The sequence below is a fragment of the Arctopsyche grandis genome, chromosome 12 (genome assembly GCF_051622035.1).
Source record: "Arctopsyche grandis isolate Sample6627 chromosome 12, ASM5162203v2, whole genome shotgun sequence".
NCBI classification, from domain to species: Eukaryota; Metazoa; Arthropoda; class Insecta; order Trichoptera; family Hydropsychidae; genus Arctopsyche; species Arctopsyche grandis.
The window spans coordinates 22,806,779-22,816,775 of record NC_135366.1 but is presented as its reverse complement, the minus strand read 5'-3'; positions in this window follow the sequence as shown (position 1 = coordinate 22,816,775).

Sequence of the window (9,997 nt, the reverse complement as noted above, 5' to 3'; positions counted from 1 at the left end):
ATTACAAAAACCAATTTAAAATCGTCACATTTTTTTTCTATAGTGTGAAACACGATTTTACTGCAATTTACTGTTTTATTTGTTTGTTGATGTATACATTTACCAAATATTATACATATATTTTGAAAAAGAAAATTGTAAATTGCATTGAAAATTAACTCCACCATATAAAAAATGTGTACTTTCTTATTGGCTTTTGAATTAGATACTATGAATACTTGTTATATAACTTTTATAATAAAAATAAATAAGATTATGAGATATATACTGGATAATTGCATAAGTTCGTGCCTGATATTTATAACTTTACTGGGGATAAACGGGCATGAACTTATGGAATCATTTAATATAATAGCCGTTACATTTAAAATTGGGAGTAAGTCCACTTTTCTTCATTTTGAGAAATATCTCACAAAACATTCTATTTAATGTTTTGTGAGATAAAAATACCGGTGGCCAGTAATAAGTTTATTCTGCTTTCCCATATTTTAGACATATCAAATTAAAAGTAATGATAACAATTCGCGAATTAAGTCTAACTGAAATAGTGTTTTTGGAACTGAAAATTGGTCTTTTACCACTTTCAAATATACGTAGATTTTACAACATAAATTTCATAAGATAATTTCAGTTCCCAATATTTTTTATTTGTATGCAATATTTGTATTGCTATTTTTATATTAAATAACCCGGTATCTAATATTTAGTAATTTAATAATATTTATTATCAAATTATCAAATAAGAATCAGAATGAAAACATATTATATGTATGTCGCCTCATTTAATTACAATAAATCCACTAAGATCCACTAATGCATGAATATTTAACGCACTATATTTTACAACCGTCTTCTACTTTATATTTATAAAATCATTTGTAATAAATTTTCTAAAAAAATTACTATTGAATCTATCTGTATATTTCATTGAATACTAGTCACGACATCTATGAATTACGTTGTAAAACATTCAATATTAGTTCAATACGTAAATCATACGATACGATAAAGGTTTCCAAACAATCCAAATTGAAAACATCAATCTATTTTATGAAACTTACACAAGAGAAAGTGAGTAAAGTATATTCGTAAACTCAATCAATCGATCAATCTTTTGATAAATTATATCCATACATCGCGAGATGATTACATTAAAAAACATAAGATTATCGAATTATATATTGTAAACCTGTTGGGTGTGACATAATATTGAATGGTAGTCAGAGGATTTCCAGCTTCAGTTGTAGATCGATATTGTTGTGGAGCTCCATTCGCGCAATGGAATAATAAAAACAACATGGCGCACTTTCCTAACCACCGCAGCCATCTTTGATATTGATAAGCATTTTCGTTCATTTTATATATGCTATTTATATCTGAAAAATAAATAGTGGACCGTATAAGCATTGCATACATTATTAAATAGTACAATGTCCATACAATATCATTAATCAGTTCATTACTTCTATACAATGATGTACTATTTTATTTACCTAGTTCTTCCTGGATAATGGTTATTTACAAATTAAGTCCTTATAATGTAGAATATGCTTTTTAGGATAGAAAAATCCAATATTATAATAATGAGAATAAACAATGATTATATTTACAAACAAAAACATTTTTTTTTCAAATAAAATAAAACAATAGAGTAAAAATATGGTTGCCACATTTTATTCATACTTTTTTGAATGAAATTGTAATAACAAAATACATCTATAAATGTATATACTAATATATATCTAATGCAAGTATCTCATCAGATCTGTAAGATGAAGAAACTCTGAAATTTGGTTTTATTTAAAAACGTCAAAATCGAATATGTAAAATATTTAAAACATCATCTGTAGAGAAAAATTTAAGAAATGCTTTCAATTCGTTTATACATATGTAGGCATTCTCTTATAGAGATTTGTCTGCAGATAAATCTCTAGTAGGGTGTCAATCTATGACATTTGTCGTAGCTACGACAGAGTCTACAAAAGATACATACATTGAGAGACAAAATTGTTAAAAGACTCGTTTTTACATACGATACTATACTTAATTAATTAAAATCATTGTTAAGAAATCGTGATTATAACATTTGTTCCATTCTTTCATATCTATGGCTCGGGCGGTGATTAGGGCAATGACAATTCACAACACACGTTCCAACGGTGATGAATGCAATAGAGCAAAAAAAGCTTTTCTACAAAATTAACAATAGCCAGAACGCATCAAAAGCAAATCACCATAATTACTATCCACTGTATATTCATAACCAAAAATTGAGGATCAAAAGAGTTGAGGATCAAAAGTGATACCCAAATCAACCATAGATTCCACACGTTCCAATAAGACGGACCCAATGGAATATTCGTAACAATGGAGCAAATGTGGACGTGCATAACTCATGATTCCACATTTATTAATATTAAGTTCTAATCCTGAAATATAACTGAACTCCAGGACAGCGTTAAAATCAGCTTTGAAGAAGAGAAACTTGCTTCACATCCTTAACCGAAAAGAATAATTTGACATCGTCAGCAAACAAGAGATGATGCATTGGATAGGACTTTTAGGGAGGCTATTTATAAGAATGATAAGTAGTAAAGGGCCTAAAGTGCACCCCTGAAGTACACCAGATCTAGTAAAATATGGAGGAGATTGAAAAAGACCAAAATAAGAAGCAAAGAGTTATAGAAGACGCAGTGAAATTATACATATATTGATAGATATGTAGGTTGTCGGGCTTTGAAATGTTTTTACCACGACAGAAAAATTGTTAAGACTTTCATATTGCCTTCAGACAAATATCTGCTTGAATGACTACCTTATGAATAGCATAAATAATAAAAAAATAATTAAATTAAACATTGAATGATAATGTTATTACTAGAGACCGGAGCAACTTTGCGCCGTTCAATGTTCATTGTTCGCCGTGCATTTTTAATTTTTATGGTGAACGTTTTTTTTGGTCTCTAGCTTTGTACTACATAGCTAGAGAGTAAATGAACAATGAACGGCGCAAAGTGGCTCCGGTCTCTAGTTATTACTAGAGTACGGACCCAAAGCGCGCCGCTCATTGTTCAATTGTTGTAAATGCTATGTAAAAAAGGTTCGGCACACCTTTAACAATGCATTTACAACATTTGAACAATGAACGCTGGTTATTCGGGATTTAGTTATCACATATACAAATGTTATGCATTTAGAATAAAGTTTGAGCATACTCGTACCTCTGTCGAAGTGTATGAAATTAGAATTTCGATTCGTTTCAGCACAAGCACAAATTTTCAAAACTATCTTTATATGATATGATATATTCGAAGTTATAGGGGGTGGTTCACATGTGTCATCGTAATCAGAAGTGGCGATAAGACTGGTAGTGTTTGCGATCGAGCAGCATGTCGAGCGGACACAGGACGCGATTGTGTGCAACCGTTGTCACGGAGGGACGTTGATGACTGTCCGATGGATGACGGTGGATGGCAGCAGGCGAGTGGCTGGTGATCTGGATGATGAGATATGCAAACAGCATTGGCGTGTGTCAACTAATCACTGTTTAGGCGGCTGCCACAGGTGCTCTGTTCAAACACCATGCCTTTCGCGGATGAGCTCTAAACATGTGTAATCAACACATGGCACTTTCAGGGCTATTACACTCACATATTATATTGTAAATACGTATATATTTTTTTACATATACAAATTACTTTGAATCCTTAAACATTTCACTCAACTGACTTAATATGTGAAATCATATATATATGCATTTGTACAACTTTTTCTTCCCATTTTTGCAATGAGACATTTTTTTTTATTAAACCCTCATGTTATACCCTTAAAATTTAACCCTTTGCTCGAGGTTTACCGCTAAAGATGCAGTGCCGGGCTTACACGCAATGGCGCCCTTGGGCAATTGTTTCTTACACCCTTAGAAAAAAATTATAAAAATTGGATTACCATCCTCTTTTATCCGGGCTTAGGACCTTGATACAGTTTCAGGCAGTGACAGCAAAAGCATAGCAACACAAATGTTTGGATATAATTATTGTAAATTATGCTGTTTTATAAAATTTATTACAATGAGTGGATTCATTTTACCTTGAACTATATTTGAAAGAAGTGCTTTTCAATTTTTCATTGCTAATAATATCAGATTTTGAATTCTCGGTGAGCTTAATTTGAAGATCGGCTCTTTCCAGTAGATTGTTTTCAAAATACAAAAACCCCCCAATCTTTGAATATTCGTTTAACTGTTCAAATCTAAGAAATTTTTTTAGGAATTTAATTACACGTTATCAGCTAGAATCTTCCATAAATATATTAAAGCGGAAAATAGTGTAAAAAATCTTTGGAGAATATCGAAAAAAGTATGCGATGTTACAGAAGATTTCGCAGCGTCGTATAGGTCAAGTTTAAATTGTGGTAAAAAGGAATGCGCCTTCAACCAATGAATAGAATTTGCCGAGTACAAATGCTGAGTTTAGAAAGTAGAGGTGCCTTTGGCGCTATAATCTAAAATTTTGTAGGGCCTTTGGCGCTCTAATTTTAAATTTTAAAGCGCCTTTGGCGCATCGAGCGGCGCCCCAAATAATTTGGCACCCTTGGGCGCCGCCCGACCTAGCCCCCCCCTAAAACCGGCACTGTATAGATGTCATGCGTAAAATACCAATAGTGAGTATGGCGTGATTCACTGTGTAAAAAAATACTCAGGTGTCAAACATAATCAATCAACAATAGAATTCCACAAAAAAAGGTTGGTACCCCTCGGATAACATGCAAATACCCCTTGAAGCTTTTTTGTGGAATTCTATTGCGTTAGTTGTCCTTGAGCATCTTTGAAAGTTTGGATGTCTCGAGAGTGCAACTATCTCGAGTGCATTTTTCCGGTCACCTTTACTATACTAACTACTAACGAAATATACTAACGAAACTGTACCACAGTATGACTATCAACGATCAGAAGCAATTAAATATAAACATAGCAAATCAGTTAACGACATTAAAACATCAATACGAAAAAGTTTTAAATGATGAATCTCAATCGAAAAATCAAAAGCACCTGAAAGATTATCATGACACCACCAACTGACGATATTATACATCCCTGAAGCTGAAAGAGACGACCCGCATTGTGCTGAACGAAGACCACATAACGGACAGTCTTCGTCGTGACAATCCGTTTACATTATTTGCCCGGCCTCATTTTTCAACGATATTACACCCGCTGAAACAAACCCGAGCGTAGAAAAATCGAACAAATAATAACACATCCAACCGAAAAAAATCAGTGAATTAAATCATACCATATACGTGTACACTCTATATTATAATGCGTGCTAAACAATACACGTCGGATAATTTGGAAAATTAAAGCGTGGCTACGAATCGTGACCATCCGCACAGATTCCTTGTTCCATTATCGACCAGATTTAACGGGCCGTTTGATTTGTATATATTAATATACGTAGACATCTCCAACTGTAAAAGTTCTGCTCTAATTTTATCAATTATCGACTGAAATAATGGACGAAGCATGATCTAAGGGCGCGCGCGTATACGATTCGCTTCATGGCAGAAATATGCTATTATATTTATGTAATATATGTATGTAGTTATTCTAAGTTTTGTATAATATTTTTCATATAATATGTTGCAATGTGTGATTCACTGAATCGTAACACACGTTTTCCGTTACGTTCATAGAATGTCATAAACAAATCTTCAAAGCGTCATCGGAAATCTCGGTTGAAGAAGAACGTAAATATGTATTAAATATAGTTTTAAAAATATAATATAATATATTTTACTATATATAATATAATATAGATTACATATATACAGTTAAATGGTCTTGGGAAAGGTTTTTTCCTTCTAAAGAGGACAGAAAGGAAAGAAAGTACAATGATTTTAGTGGTACATGATACCAATTTGAATATATAAAGAAGACATGTTATATTAACATGATAAATCTTCACCAAGTTATGCAATATATCAATTAGAATAATTTTAACGGTATGTTTTTTGAAATTGTGGCATCTAATCGCATAGTTGCTCACTCGAATACGACTAAATGTCATCACTAAAGAGCGGATCTACTTTGCGCCGTTCATTGTTCATTGTTCGTCGTGCTTTGTTCATTTTTATGATGAACCTTTTTTATGCTCTCTAGCTTTGTAGATTGCCCTGTTTCCTGGGAAAATCACGCTTCCGGTCCTACCTCTAGTCATCACTATAGGGCGGATGGTAATTAGGCTATTCACAATACACGTTCCAACAGTGCTGATTGCTAGAGAGCAATAAAACCAACAATAGCCATAACATTACAAAAGCATATTGCTCTAATCACCATCCACTGTCTAGTCATCACTACATACATACATATATGGCTGATAGTCATGTGGCAGTCCTAAAATAACAATACACGTTCCAACAGTGTTGAATGCAAGAAAGCAAAAAAAGATTTTATTCGAAGTTAGCAATAGCCATAACAACCCAAAATCATATTGCCCTAATCATAATCCGCTGTATAGTAATCACTAGTTTTAGGTGGTCGATGGATGCTTTTCTTAATAATAGACCGCTCAATTAGTGGTCAAAGCAAAAGAGATTGACAATAGTGAACCATTATTTGTGTGAAGCTCATCCATCAAACTCCGATCTTTGATAATCACTATAAGGCGGATGGTCATTATAGCAATCCCAAATAACAATACACGATCCAACAGTCCTGAATGCAATTGAGCATATTGCCCTGATCACCCTTCGCTGCCTAGTCATCACTAAAGCCCGGACCCTGAGGGGGCCGTTTATTGTTCAAATGTTGTAAATGCATTGTTAAAGGTTTGCCGAACCTTTTTTACAAAGTATTTACAACAATTGAACAATAAACGGCACGCTTCCGGTCCTACCTCTAGTCATCACATAGCATTTTGTTTAGAAATGAGTAGGTATGTGTGTACTTATTTATAAACATGAAATATTTAAATTGGAAAATACATATTTTCTAAAAAATCACTTTCTGTTTATTTTGTAGTCATAATCCCGTTTCAATTTCATAAATCCTATTTAAATGAAATCAAAAAGTCCTAAAAATGGATTTTAAAATACCACCTCAAGTCACTTACGCTCTTCTTCAACCCAGAGCTCCCGAATTGAATCAACATCGACGGCGAATTCCATCAGCATTTATGAAAGTAATAAATGTATGTCAAAGTATTGCGTTCAATTTGAAAAAAAAAAACGATATATTTGACCAACGAACGTGTGTCGTAGATAAACACCAAATTCGGTAGCGAATTCGTGGTCTTACGTGTTCAGGCTTTAGCGTCAGTAGCGGCTCGTGAACAAACACAGCTTAATTTGTGGTGGTAGCCGACAGATATACCGCTATGTGTGATTTGGGGTAAAAGTCTTTATCACGTGAGAGATGAACTGACTGAAAAGCGACCAGAACGAGACGTGTCCTCCCGGAGGACGCACCTCCTCCACCATGAGGACCCAACTACTATCTATCTGCCTAGCCCTATACTGCGCGTCTGCCTGTGAAGCAGCAGCTGCCCGAGAACCCAAAGTCTACGTGGTGACTCCAGAACCTCGCTCAGACGACGACTCTCTACCACCGTTCCTGCCAACACCCCTACCTCCAGAAAAAGAAGATAAGAAGAATGGAACGGGCCGTGCAATCTACTCCAGACCGGCTTCAGATCTGGTGTTTGCCGATTTCAAAGCCTCGAAAAATCCTGGAGATGCAGTTTTGTCCGTAAAAGATATGTTGAATCATGAAAAAGTTAAGGTACCACGGAAGCCTGTTGTTCCGACTGTCGCCAAGCAGGAGACGCAGTTGAAGGATGTGTGGGATATAATAAGGCATAACGAAGATTTGGAAAAAAAGAAGACGACTACCGAAAAAGCTATTCAAGTTTCATATGTAGGCAAAGACTATGCAGTTGAAACGATTTCTTCGATTTCTGGCAAAGAGAAGCACTCCTCGTATCAAGAAAATGCGGTTCCAAAGTAAGATATTTGTTTCACTATTACATTTTTTTACACAATACTAATCTATACTGTAGTACATATGAATATTCCTTTCTAATCCTTCAAATTCATTTCAATTATATTATGAAATAATATTCGCCTACATACATATGTATGTACATGTATTCCAGTAGCTCAATCTTTTACTATATAAATGTTTGTTTCACCCACCTGAGCAACGCCGGGCAATTCGACATTTTTTTTCATTTATACCAGGAAGGCCTTACAGGTAACCCCAATGCGCCTTCCTGCCAGAAACATTGTATATGTATTTGTTACGAGTATTATTAGTATTATACAAAGTAAATACATACCAATTAACATCCACAGAGACATTTTTTGGAACCGTTTCAATGAACATCAGATCAATTGGCACACTCTGATAGGAAACGGTCGACCTGGAGTCACAGATATATGGTCTGGCCAGTAGAAACCAGTGGGTTTTGAACCCGTGACCACTTTGTTCAAAGCATTATATGCTAACCATTAGTCTACTCTGCTGGTTGTCTATTCTGTCGGTTGACATGTTTACAATGTTCGCTTAGAAAAATATTTCATATTAAAATTACACCTTAGATAATGTTAGTCTAGCTTTAAAAAAAATTATAAAATCTTAAAAAAATTCAATTGTTTAAAACCTCATTTTAAATTAATTTGTGACTATTTTTTAAATGAGAATTTTTAATTAATTGACATATAATTATAATTACAGACGCACAGAGAGCCCTCAATCTGAAGACCTTGATGATATACCCAGAGCCATCAGAGTCAGCGGTACCAACTCGAACTGGGCATTCCCCAGCTCCAGAACCCCAAGCAGTAGCAGCAGCAACAAGCGATACCCAATAAACAGTTACAATTACCAGAACGATAACTTATACACTACCGTCGACGACGCGAAGTACGACCTTCAACCAGCACCTGGAGAAGTCCAAGAAAGGTATAATCCAGCTAAGCCCTACCTACCTCCTCATCCTCCGCCAGCAGCTCCAAAACCAGCAGCGCCAAAACCACCACGAGCAATGCCACCACCACCTGTTCCAATGCCACCACCTCCTCCTCCACCACCACCACCAAAAGTAATGAATCCACCACCGATGACGTATGATTCGCCTGATTCGTACGCTAGCTACAGCTATTCAAAACCTCCTTCTTCAGGTCCTTACAGTTATCCAATTCCTGATTCGGCACCACCTTCTCCCCCTTCTGATTCAGGGCTTTACAGCTATCCAGTTCCTGATTCGCCACCACCTTCTGACTCGGGACCTTACGACTATCCAGCACCAAGCATGCCAGCACCACCACCTCCACCCCCATCTGCTCCAGAAGATCATCACCACCATCACGACCATCCACCTCCTCCTTCTGCTCCATCTGCTCCATCTGCTCCAGAAGATCACTACCATCATCACGACCATCCACCTCCTCCTTCTGCTCCAGAAGATCACCACCATCACCACGATCATCCACCGCCTTCAGACATGACTGCTCCTGATACTTCTGGTCCAGCACCCACTGCAGGAGACGTCAATTATCCTCCGCTCGAATTCGATCACGATCACCACGACCACCATCATTTTTCGGACTACCATGAGTATTTTGAACATCATCCACCGCCTCCCCCAACGACGACGACCACGACGACAGCTGCTCCAGAAGAAAAGCGTGTCAACAATCGTTACAGTTACTACTATTTAGGAAAGAAGCTGTGGTACGTGCCGTTGTACTTCAGCGTGTACTTCATCGTGTACGTGTCGACGCTGATCGTCAAATCGATAGCCAGACACAAAATTACCTATCCTCAGCATTACAAGACTCGAAGGTCTACTGATGATTCCAGCTGGCGAGTTTCTGACGAACAAATGCACAACTTATCGAGAATGTTCAGCAATGCGGCTCTTAAATATGCTGAAAAATACTTTAACGGAAATGCGTGATTGAACTTGAAATGTTGACTTTTTTATTTTATTTG